Raw genomic sequence first — 10978 nt, forward strand, 5'->3', positions numbered from 1 at the left:
TTTGATCGGAAGATTTTGATAAAACAAAGGGGTGGGTAAAACAAAGGGATGGCAACAAGAGGCCTTGTTGCCATCTAATTTTTGTTACTTAAAACTGCAACTAGAAAATCTTATTTTTTTACGAACGTTTTTGTTAGTAATAAATATACGTTACTTACGAATTAACTTGCATAATGAACTTATATATTTGTGTATTTTTATTACGTATATGAGGGGTTCGCCCCCTCGTCAATACACTAGAGCTTGAATTTTGTCCCAATTCTTTATGAATGACCCCTGAATCACAAAGGGCGTAGAATAAATAGCTGAAATTGCTAAAAAATACTTCAGCGTAAAGAGCAAGGTATTGTGGAGGAGACAAATTCCCTTATGTACTTACTATTTTCTGTTCGTTTTAGGTTTTAATGCTGCTCATTAATTTCAATTGGAAAAAAAAATTGATTTTCTCATTGTTTTTTTTTCAAATAATGCTTGAAAGTCCTGCGCCCCCTTCATGGAAATTCTCTTCCCTCATGACAAATTTCTCCATAGAAAGATCATTCTACATAATCCCCTCCCTCCGAACCACCCCCATCCCAACGCGAAAAATTCCCCTAAAAACGCCTGTACACTTCATAATAACCATTACTGTATGTAAACACTGTTCAAAGCTTGTAATTTGCAGCCCCTTCCCTGAGGATTCTGGGGGATGAAGTCATCTCCAAAGACATAGTTACTAGGTTTTCGACTAAGGTGAACAGAATAGCCATCTCAAAATTTTGACCTGCTGACTTTGGGGAAAAAATATACGTGGGAGGGGGCCTAGCTGCCCTCCAATTCTTTTGGTCACTTTAAAATTGTACTAGAGTCTTTACTTTCATTTAGAATGAGCCCTCTCGTGACATTCTAGGACCACTGGGTGGATAAGATCACTCATGGGGGAAAAAACAAAACAAAACAAAAACAAAACGAACAAACAAATAAACACGCATCCGTTATCTGTCTTCTGGCAAAAAAAATACAAAATTCCACATTTTTTTAGATAGGAGCTTGAAACTTCTACAGTAGAGTTCTTTGATACGCTGAATCTGTTGGTGTGATTTTCGTTAAGATTCTATGACTTTTAGGAGGAGTTTCCTCCTATTTTTGAAAATAAGATAATTTATCTCAGGCTGGTAACTTTTGATGGGTAAGGTTTAACTTGATGAAACTTGTATATCTAAAATCAGAATTACAATGCGATTCTTTTGATGTAACTATTGGTATCAAAATTCCGTTTCTTAGAGTTTCGGTTACTATTGAGCCGGGTCGCTCCTTACTACAGTTCGTTACCACGAGCTGTTTGATAAGTGATGGTTGTTAATCTTCTCATGTAATACTGTGCTTTGCCTGTATTATCTGGAATATAATCAGTTAATAGTCTATGGTTCCAAAATAAACCTGAGCAATATAGAAAATTGCTAAGAGGTTCTAAAATTACATATATTCCAAGATGCTGATGTCTTGCAAGATCCAGCGTTATATATGTTGAGTAAATTATCCTAATTTCATAGCCGTTATTAGCAGGCCTTGACCAGCGACTTACATTTGCTTTCACCTTGACTATCTATATATTTGAAATCTTAGAATGCAATCTACGGATTCTGTTCATGTCGGTGAAAAGTAAACAAGTATAAATTGCAGCTGACGAGTTAGCCAAAGTATTTCCTGAAACATCTGGCTCTTTCTTAATCTTTTTACTGGTCAAAACTTACTTTTTTTGTTCCTCGTTTTTGTTTTGAAAATATCAATCAAAACTTGAATAGTTCAGAAACTGAACAATCTTTACCTTTTTGAAGCCACCATAAATTTTCGCATCGACTTGAAAATCAAGAATATTGTGGTACAACATCTCTCAATTAGTAAGATATTACGCAAGCATATGTTGTTTTTTTTGCAGAGTCCAAAAGCAAGGGGCGAAGTGTTAACAGAAAATTCAAGTCCCTGTTAACTGTAGGACTGGGATTAAGGTCAAGAAGACTGGATTTAAGTAAAACATTTGCATAATCATGGATTAGAAGGCTTTAGTCTCCTGGCCAAGCTTAAGGCATCACGCGTAATTGCCCTGAGAATCCTCATAGGGATGCTCGTTAAATTTCTTTATCAAGTCTCACCAACCGTCAGGTCATCAACAGTATTTGTGATCTATTTGATAAGAATGAGACAAAATCCATTACGGAAGGGAAGAATTAACATTAAATTCAGTGACAAGTTTTTCAACTATTATATTAATCAGATCAGATGGTTTTTGGAGATCAATGGAATTAGGTTTTCAAGAGTTTTTTTTCTTCTGTGGTGTTAACAAGATGAGCAAAGTAACGGGAATTTTAATTGGATTTGAGGTGTATTTGGTCAATTTTTCAAATCGTTCTAGTGTAGATGGCGCTGCTGTCATTTTGAAAACTTTTAACAAAAGGAAAAGAGATTAAATGCCTTGAAGGTTTGGCAGAATGCCTTGAAGGACTGGGGCTTAAAAAGAAGACTGACTAATTCTAGAAATTGAGTGTTCAGTTGCTGAGATCCTAGCGTTGAGATTCAACTATCGAGCAAGTCGGGAAGTTTGCGTGCTTCAGTGGTGCACTGGAAAATTCAGGATTAAACAAATGGGAAATGCAATTGATGATGAGGCAAGACTTCAAAGCTTTTAACCGATCAAAACCAGAAGTACATTTGAAAACTATTTTCTATTAAGGTGAAATTGGGTCTGCTTGTAAATTTTCTACAGCAGCGAGTGCTTGGAATCAAATAAAAACAGGAAAGACATATTTTTGCCTTCAAAAATGATTGCCTTTAGAGACTGGCAGCTTTTTGCAGATGCTGTGGGAGTCTCTGGCAGTACCGGAGAATCCAAGGTTTAAGTTAAGGTTAAAATCACTCAAGTCGAGAGCATTGAGCCCAAGATATTACTTCCCCAGCTCAAAATTCAAAGAAATTCTTTCCCTTTATTTTTCGGCATTGCTAATGGCCTCCTATAGTTAGCCTTCTTCTTCTTTAGAAGTAAATTCAACTTTATGATTCATTTCTGAATCTGGACGCCAAGAGCTGTGATATCCCGAATTTAAACTCGGTATTTCAAACAGGAAAAAAAGAGTTATAACTTAGACACTAGCAGTGAATATTAGGATAGAAATCCTTGTTATATTTTTGAATTAAGCGTAAAAGCAACGTTTAAAATGAAACATTCAAATATAAGATTTGTTTTTTTTAAGCAGTCGAAAAGCCTCAAATTTTACAGCAAAAAGAAAATTTAAAATTATTTTGCAAAATTCGGGAAATAACCATTAAGGCAAATTCATGACAATTCGGTTGCCTTATTAATGCACAAAATTTACCCAGGGGATGGGAGACCAAGGGCTCTAGATTCCCCATCACCAAGAAACAGTGAAGTCAAAACTACTACTAAAGCTTATACGAAAAAAAAGGTAAGCTTGATTATATACCATACAAATATATACCATACAAATTATTTTTAACCGAAGGTTATTTTTCGGTTAAAAATCATTTGTACGGTATATAATCAAGCTTACCTTTTTTTTCGTATAAGCCTGTCCAAAAGACAGGCTGTTGAGTGTTTACGCTTTAAAGTCGTGTCTTGAATACAAGCACGGATACAAGGGGGGCGATCACCCCTCCGGAACGAGTTTTTAAGAATCCTTCCAATTATGCTTTTGAGAACTATATACAAGAATTAAGAAATGTTAGAAATAAGAATAATCGATCGTTTTTTTTTGAAAAAAAAAACAATGAAACTTATCAACGCATTAAAATTGTTCAAAGAGGATATGTGTTATAGACTGTATCAACCGTACCAACCATGCAAAGGTAGAGACACAGATAAACTGTACGTAATACATATGTCCAAATGAAATAATTTTATTTCAATCGTTGAACTTGAAAAAATTCAAGATTCCTCCACCAACACTTTAAATGATTCCCTCCTTGCTAGCAGCCAAACAAAACTATATGAAGTACTCTGAAAAAAATTCCAATTCAATTTGGAATTGGAATTCCAATTTCTGTCTCATTTGAGAATCCTTCTCAGATGAGAGGGATTTGAGTCTGTCTTATTCTGTGAGAATGAGACAGATGTCTATATGTGTTTACGCATATAGATGTCTATATGCGTCTGTCTCATTTGATCGCATTGAAATAGCTTACAGTTGTGATGAAGGTACCACCTCGGTATCCAAATTCTGTTTTTTTAGGGTTTCGGTTACTATTGAGCTGCATCCCTCCTTATTTACAGTTTTTTTACCAAAAACTAAAAACAAATTTTCTTCTTTTTTTGTCTAAACCAAATGAACAAACAGCTAATTAATTCTACAACATGGCGAAATAAATACATTTTACGCATTAGCTACATCAATCATGATTAAACTACCGTTGAAACCATGTCTATTATTTCAAGAACTCTCGGATTTTTCTTGATGGATACATAGTAAAGAACGAACCCGATATACAACCAATGTCATTATATAGTTTTGTTATAACGTCATTTATGGTTGTGATCGACAATTATGACGTCATTCATCAGAGAGTATATGACAATGTAGTTTTTTGTCTGAAAATGCATTTATTTTAACTATTAACTTTTGATGCTTAGAAAAAACACTACATTTATCAATTTTATTCAAAACTAGCTGTTAGGGTGGCGCTTCGCGCCACCCCAACACCTGGTTGGTGGGGGTACTTCACGCCCCCCAACGTCATGTTTTCAACTGACGAAATTACAGACCGGGACATCGGGACACAAATGACGACCGGGACACCGGCACATAGGGAATATAAATGACGACACTCAAAGAGAAAGCGAACGGGACAAAAGGAATGTTCGATTAGCAATCACCATCAACAAAGCACCGGGACACAAATGACGACCGGGACACGGGGAGTATAAATGACGACCAGGACATAAGTAAAAAAACTAAAAAAACTAAAAAAAAGGTAAAAACTACAAAAAAACTAAAAAGGAAAAAAAAACTAAAAACTAATAAAAAAACCAAAAAAGCTAAAAAACTAAAAAAAACTAAAAAAAAAAATAAAAAAGGAAAAAAATGAAAAATAAAGGAGAAAAACAAAACTAAAAAAACGAATGTATGTACAGACCGGGACACCGGGATACAAATGACGACCGGGACACAGGGACACAATTACAACGGGGACGCCGGGGGGCACAGGGGGATATAAATGACGACCGGGACACAAGGAATATAAATGACGCCCGGGACACTCAAAGAGAAATCACAGACTGGGACACCGGGACACAAATGACGACCGGGACACAGGGAATATAAATGACGACCGGGGCACAGGGACACAACTACAAAGGGGACGCTGGGGGGCACAGGGGGATATATAAATGACGACGGCGACACAGGGAATGGTCGATTAGCAATCACCATCAACAACGCTCAAGGGCAATCATTAGAATCATGAGGTATAGATCTGAATACGGATTGTTTTCCCATGGACCATTATATGTTGCATCTTCAAGAGTCGGTAAACCTGACAATCTATTTATATGCACAGACAATGGGACAGCAAAGATTGTTGTATATTCGCAAGTTTTACGTACTTAAAAACATATATATATATATATATATATATATATATATATATATATATATATATATATATATATATATATATATATATATATATATATATATATATATATATATATATATATATATATATATATATATATATATATATATATATATCTATATTCACAGGTGGGACATAGGGACACAGCTACAATGGCGCGTAACTAATATGGCGCGTAACGACTTACGCGCGCGGGGGGCTTCGGGGGGGGGGTTGCGAAGCGCCACCCCAACTGCTAGTATATATATATATATATATATATATATATATTTAACTACGTAAAACTTGCGAATATACAACATTCTTGGCTGTCCCATTATCTGTGCATATAAATAGATTTTCAGGTTTACCGACTCTTGAACATGCAACATATAATTGTCCATGGGAAAAACAATCTTTATTCAGATCTATACCTCATTATTCTAATGATTGCCCTTGAGCTTTGTTGATGGTGATTGCTAATCGAACATTCCCTGTGTCCCCGTCGCCATTTATATATCCCCCTGTGCCCCCGGCGTCCCCATTGTAGTTGTTTCCCTGTGTCTCGGTCGTCATTTGTGTCCCGGTGTCCCAGTCTGTAATTTCTCTTTGAGTGTCGCGGTCGTCATTTATATTCCCTGTGTTCCGGTGTCCCGGTCGTCATTTTTGTCCCGGTCGTCATTTGTGTTCCGGTGTCCCAGTCTGTAATTTCTCTTTGAGTGTCCTGGTCGTCATTTATATTCCCTGTGTCCCGGTTCCCGGTCGTCATTTGTGTTCCGGTGTCCCGGTCTATAATTTCTCTTTGAGTGTCCTGGTCGTCATTTATATTCCCTGTGTCCCGGTCGTCATTTGTGTCCCGGTGCTTTGTTGATGGTGATTGCTAATCGAACATTCCTTGTGTCCCGGTCGCTTTCTCTTTGAGTGTCCCGGTCGTCATTTATATTCCCTACTAGCTGTTGGGGTAGCGCTTCGCGCCACCCCAACACCTAGTTGGTGGGGGCGCTTCGCGCCCCCAAGCCTCCCCGCGCGCGTAATTTGTTACGCGCCATATTAGTTACGCGCCATTGTAGTTGTGTCCCTGTGTCCCACCTGTAAAAAAAAAAAAGAAGCAAACTTTCGCATGCAAACCGATTAGGGTTCGCGTAGCGCAGGTGTCGATCTCCTGATTCTCAGCCCTCGGCCGGGGTGCAATGCGTGGTTGGGGGCAAGCCATCCGACGCTTTCCCGTGCTTTTCCCTAGATTTCTCTAGGTACCCATTTGAAGCTGGGTGGACTTTTGGCTTGTCTTACGGGGAAACGCCACTAACCCTCGTCCTAAACCAAACGGTCGGCACCACCGAGATTCGAACCAGCGACCCTTCGCTCGTGAGTTCGGCGCGTTAAACACTCGGCCACGGACGGACAAACCCTGTGAATCCCACCTGTGAATATAGATATATATATATATATACTAGCTGTTGGGGTGGCGCTTCGCGCCACCCCAACACCTAGTTGGTGGGGGCGCTTCGCGCCCCCCCAAGCCCCCCCGCGCGCGTAAGTCGTTACGCGCCATATTAGTTACGCGCCATTGTAGTTGTGTCCCTATGTCCCACCTGTTAGCTTTTTAGCTTTTTTAGTTTTTTATTAGTTTTTAGTTTTTTTTCTTTTTAGTTTTTTTGTAGTTTTTACCTTTTTTTAGTTTTTAATTTTTTTTTACTTATGTCCTGGTCGTCATTTATACTCCCTGTGTCCCGGTCGTCATTTGTGTCCCGGTGCTTTGTTGATGGTGATTGCTAATCGAACATTCCTTGTGTCCCGGTCGTCATTTATATTCCCTATGTGCCGGTGTCCCGGTCGTCATTTGTGTCCCGATGTCCCGGTCTGTAATTTCGTCAGTCGAAAACATGACGTCAGTCGACACAGAAACATGACGTCACCTGACAGATCCACAGACAGACAACTTATTTTTATATATAGAGAGATATATATAAATATATATATATATTTTCTTTTTAGTTTTTTTGTAGTTTTTACCTTTTTTAGTTTTTTTCTTCTTTTGTATTAATGCTAAAGCCAAGGTTCAAACCTGGAGCCTCTCGGACCTAGAACCTGAAACATAACGCTTTACCAACTCAGCTACTTCGGCTTGAATACATTCGTTTTGAGCAGCTTCCTCGGGTGTTGCCATTGTAGGTTCTTCAGTCATTTTACAATTTGAAATTTCTCTTTCAACGGTCTTCTTACAATTAAAAATTTGTCTTTGAACGATATTCTTAAATACCTGTGTCCTGGTCGTCATTTATATTCCCTGTGTCCCGGTCGTCATTTGTGTCCCGGTGTCCCAGTCTGTAATTTCTCTTTGAGTGTCCCAGTCGTTATTTATATTCCCTCTGTCCCGGTCGTCATTTGTGTCCCGGTCTGTAATTTCTCTTTGAGTGTTTTTTCTTTTTAGTATTTTTTAGTTTTTTAAATTTTTTCTTTTTTCAGTTTTTCAAAATAAAGAAGAAATTCTTTATTTTTCACCTTCACTATGAAATACATATCGCCGAACCTTTGTTTTTTTAACTAAAATCTGGTAGGCATTGATGACCTTATCCAAGTCAAAATCCCAAACCCAATCATCATCGCTATCATTTTCAGTTTTGATATGTTTTGACTCTCACTGTCCAGGTGGATCTTCATCTAACTGCGCGGTTTTGCGTTCTTTAGCCTCAAGCCTGTTTCCTTGTTGTTCTTTTGATTCCTCGGAACGCTTTCTTTTCTGACTTTCTCTATCAGCAGCAAGTTTTTTGGCATAGACTCTTTGAGCATCTTCATCGGCTTTTGCCATTGTAAGTTCATCAGTCATTTTAAACTTAAACATTAATAGATTTCTACGTGAACATATATGTCTTAAATATCTTTAATGACGTCACCGTCATAGCAAAAATGACGACAACTAACTTCATGACGTCAGTCGACAAAGAAACATGACGTCACCTGATCCACAGACAGACAGACAACTTATTTTTATATAGATATATATATATATATATATTTATATATATATATATATATATATATATATATATATATATATATATATATATATATATATATATATATATATATATATATATATATATATATATATATATATATATATATTTTTAACTACGTAAAACTTGCCAATATACAACATTCTTGGCTGTCCCATTGTCTGTGCATATAAATAGATTGCCAGGTTTACCGACTCTTGAACATGCAACATATAATTGTCCATGGGAAAAACAATCTGTATTCAGATCTATACCTCATTATTCTAATGATTGCCCTTGAGCTTTGTTGATGGTGATTGCTAATCGAACATTCCCTGTGTCCCCGTTGTCATTTATATATCCCCCTGTGCCCCCCGGCGTCCCCGTTGTTGTTGTTTCCCTGTGTCTCGGTCGTCATTTGTGTCCCCGTGTCCCAGTCTGTAATTTCTCTTTGAGTGTCGCGGTCGTCATTTATATTCCCTGTGTCCCGGTATCCCGTTTGTCATTTGTGTTCTGGTGTCCCGGTCTGTAATTTCTCTTTGAGTGTCCTGGTCGTCATTGATACTCCCTGTATCCCGGTCGTCATTTGTGTCCTGGTGCTTTGTTGATGGTGATTGCTAATGGAACATTCCTTGTGCCCCGGTTGCTTTCTCTTTGAGAGTCCCGGTCGTCATTTATATTCCCTTTGTCCCAGTGTCCCGGTCGTCATTTGTGTCCCGATGTCCCGGTCTGTAATTTCGTCAGTCGACAAACATGTGTGTCCCGGTGTCCCGGTCGTCATTTGTGTTCCGGTGTCCCGGTCTGTAATTTCTCTTTGAGTGTCCTGATCGTCATTTATATTCCCTGTGTCCCGGTCGTCAATTGTGTCCCGGTGCTTTGTTGATGGTAATTGCTAATCGAACATTCCTTGTGTCCCGGTCGCTTTCTCTTTGAGTGTCCCGGTCGTCATTTATATTCCCTATGTCCCGTTGTCCCGGTCGTCATATGTGTCCCGATGTCCCGGTCTGTAATTTCGTCAGTCGACAAACATGACGTCAGTCGACACACAAACATGACGTCAGTCGACACACAGACAACTTATTTATATATATATACTAGCTGTTGGGGTGGCGCTTCGCGCCACCCCAACACCTAGTTGGTGGGGGCGCTTCGCGCCCCCCCCAAGCCCCCCCGCGCGCGTAAGTCGTTATGCGCCATAATAGTTACGCGCCATTTTAGTTGTGTCCCTATGTCCCACCTGTGAATATAGATAGATATATATATATATGGTTTTAACTACGTAAAACTTGCGAATATACAACATTCTTTGCTGTCCCATTGTCTTTGCATATAAATAGATTGTCAGGTTTACCGACTCTTGAACATGCAACATATAATGGTCCACGGGAAAACAATCTGTATTCAGATCTATACCTTATGATTCTAATGATTGCCCTTGAGCTTTGTTGATGGTGATTGCTAATCGACCATTCCCTGTCCCGGTGTCCCGGTCGTCATTTACATCCCCCTGTTTCCTCCGGTGTCCCCGTTGTAGTTGTGTCCCTGTGTCCCGGTCGTCATTTATATTCCCTGTGTCCCGGTCGTCATTTGTATCCCGGTGTCCCGGTCTGTATATACATTCGTTTTTTAGTTTTGTTTTTCTCCTTTATTTTTTTCCTTTTTTTTTCTTTTTTAGCTTATTTAGATGATTTTTTGGTTTTTTTATTAGTTTTTAGTTTTTTTTTCTTTTTAGTTTTTTTGTCCCGGTCGTCATTTATATCCCCCTGTTTCCCCCGGTGTCCCCGTTGTAGTTGTGTCCCTGTGTCCCGGTCGTCATTTATATTCCCTGTGTCCCGGCCGTCATTTGTATCCCGGTGTACCGGTCTGTATATACATTCGTTTTTTAGTTTTGTTTTTCTCCTTTATTTTTTTCCTTTTTTTTTTCTTTTTTAGTTTATTTAGATTTTTAGATTTTTTAGTTTTTTTTATTAGTTTTTAGTTTTTTTTTCTTTTTAGTTTTTTTGTAGTTTTTACCTTCTTTTTAGTTTTGTTAATTTTTTTTTTACTTATGTCCTGGTCGTCATTTATACTCCCTATGTCCCGGTGCTTTGTTGATTGCTAATCGAACATTCCTTTTGTCCTGGTCGCTTTCTCTTTGAGTGTCGTCATTTATTTTTTTCTTTTTTAGTTCTTTTAGTTTTTACCTTTTTTAGTTTTTTTTAGTTTTTTAGATGAAATTTTTTTTTAGTTTTTTCCTTTTTTTCTTTTTAGTTTTTATTGGTTTTTACCTTTATGTTAGCTTATTTTTCAGTTTTTTCCTTTTTTTTTAGTTTTTTTTTATTTTTTATTTTTTTTATTTTTTTACCTTTTTTTAGTTTTTTTAGTTTTTTTAGTTTTTT

Source organism: Artemia franciscana, chromosome 16 (assembly GCF_032884065.1).
Source record: "Artemia franciscana chromosome 16, ASM3288406v1, whole genome shotgun sequence".
NCBI lineage: Eukaryota > Metazoa > Arthropoda > Branchiopoda > Anostraca > Artemiidae > Artemia > Artemia franciscana.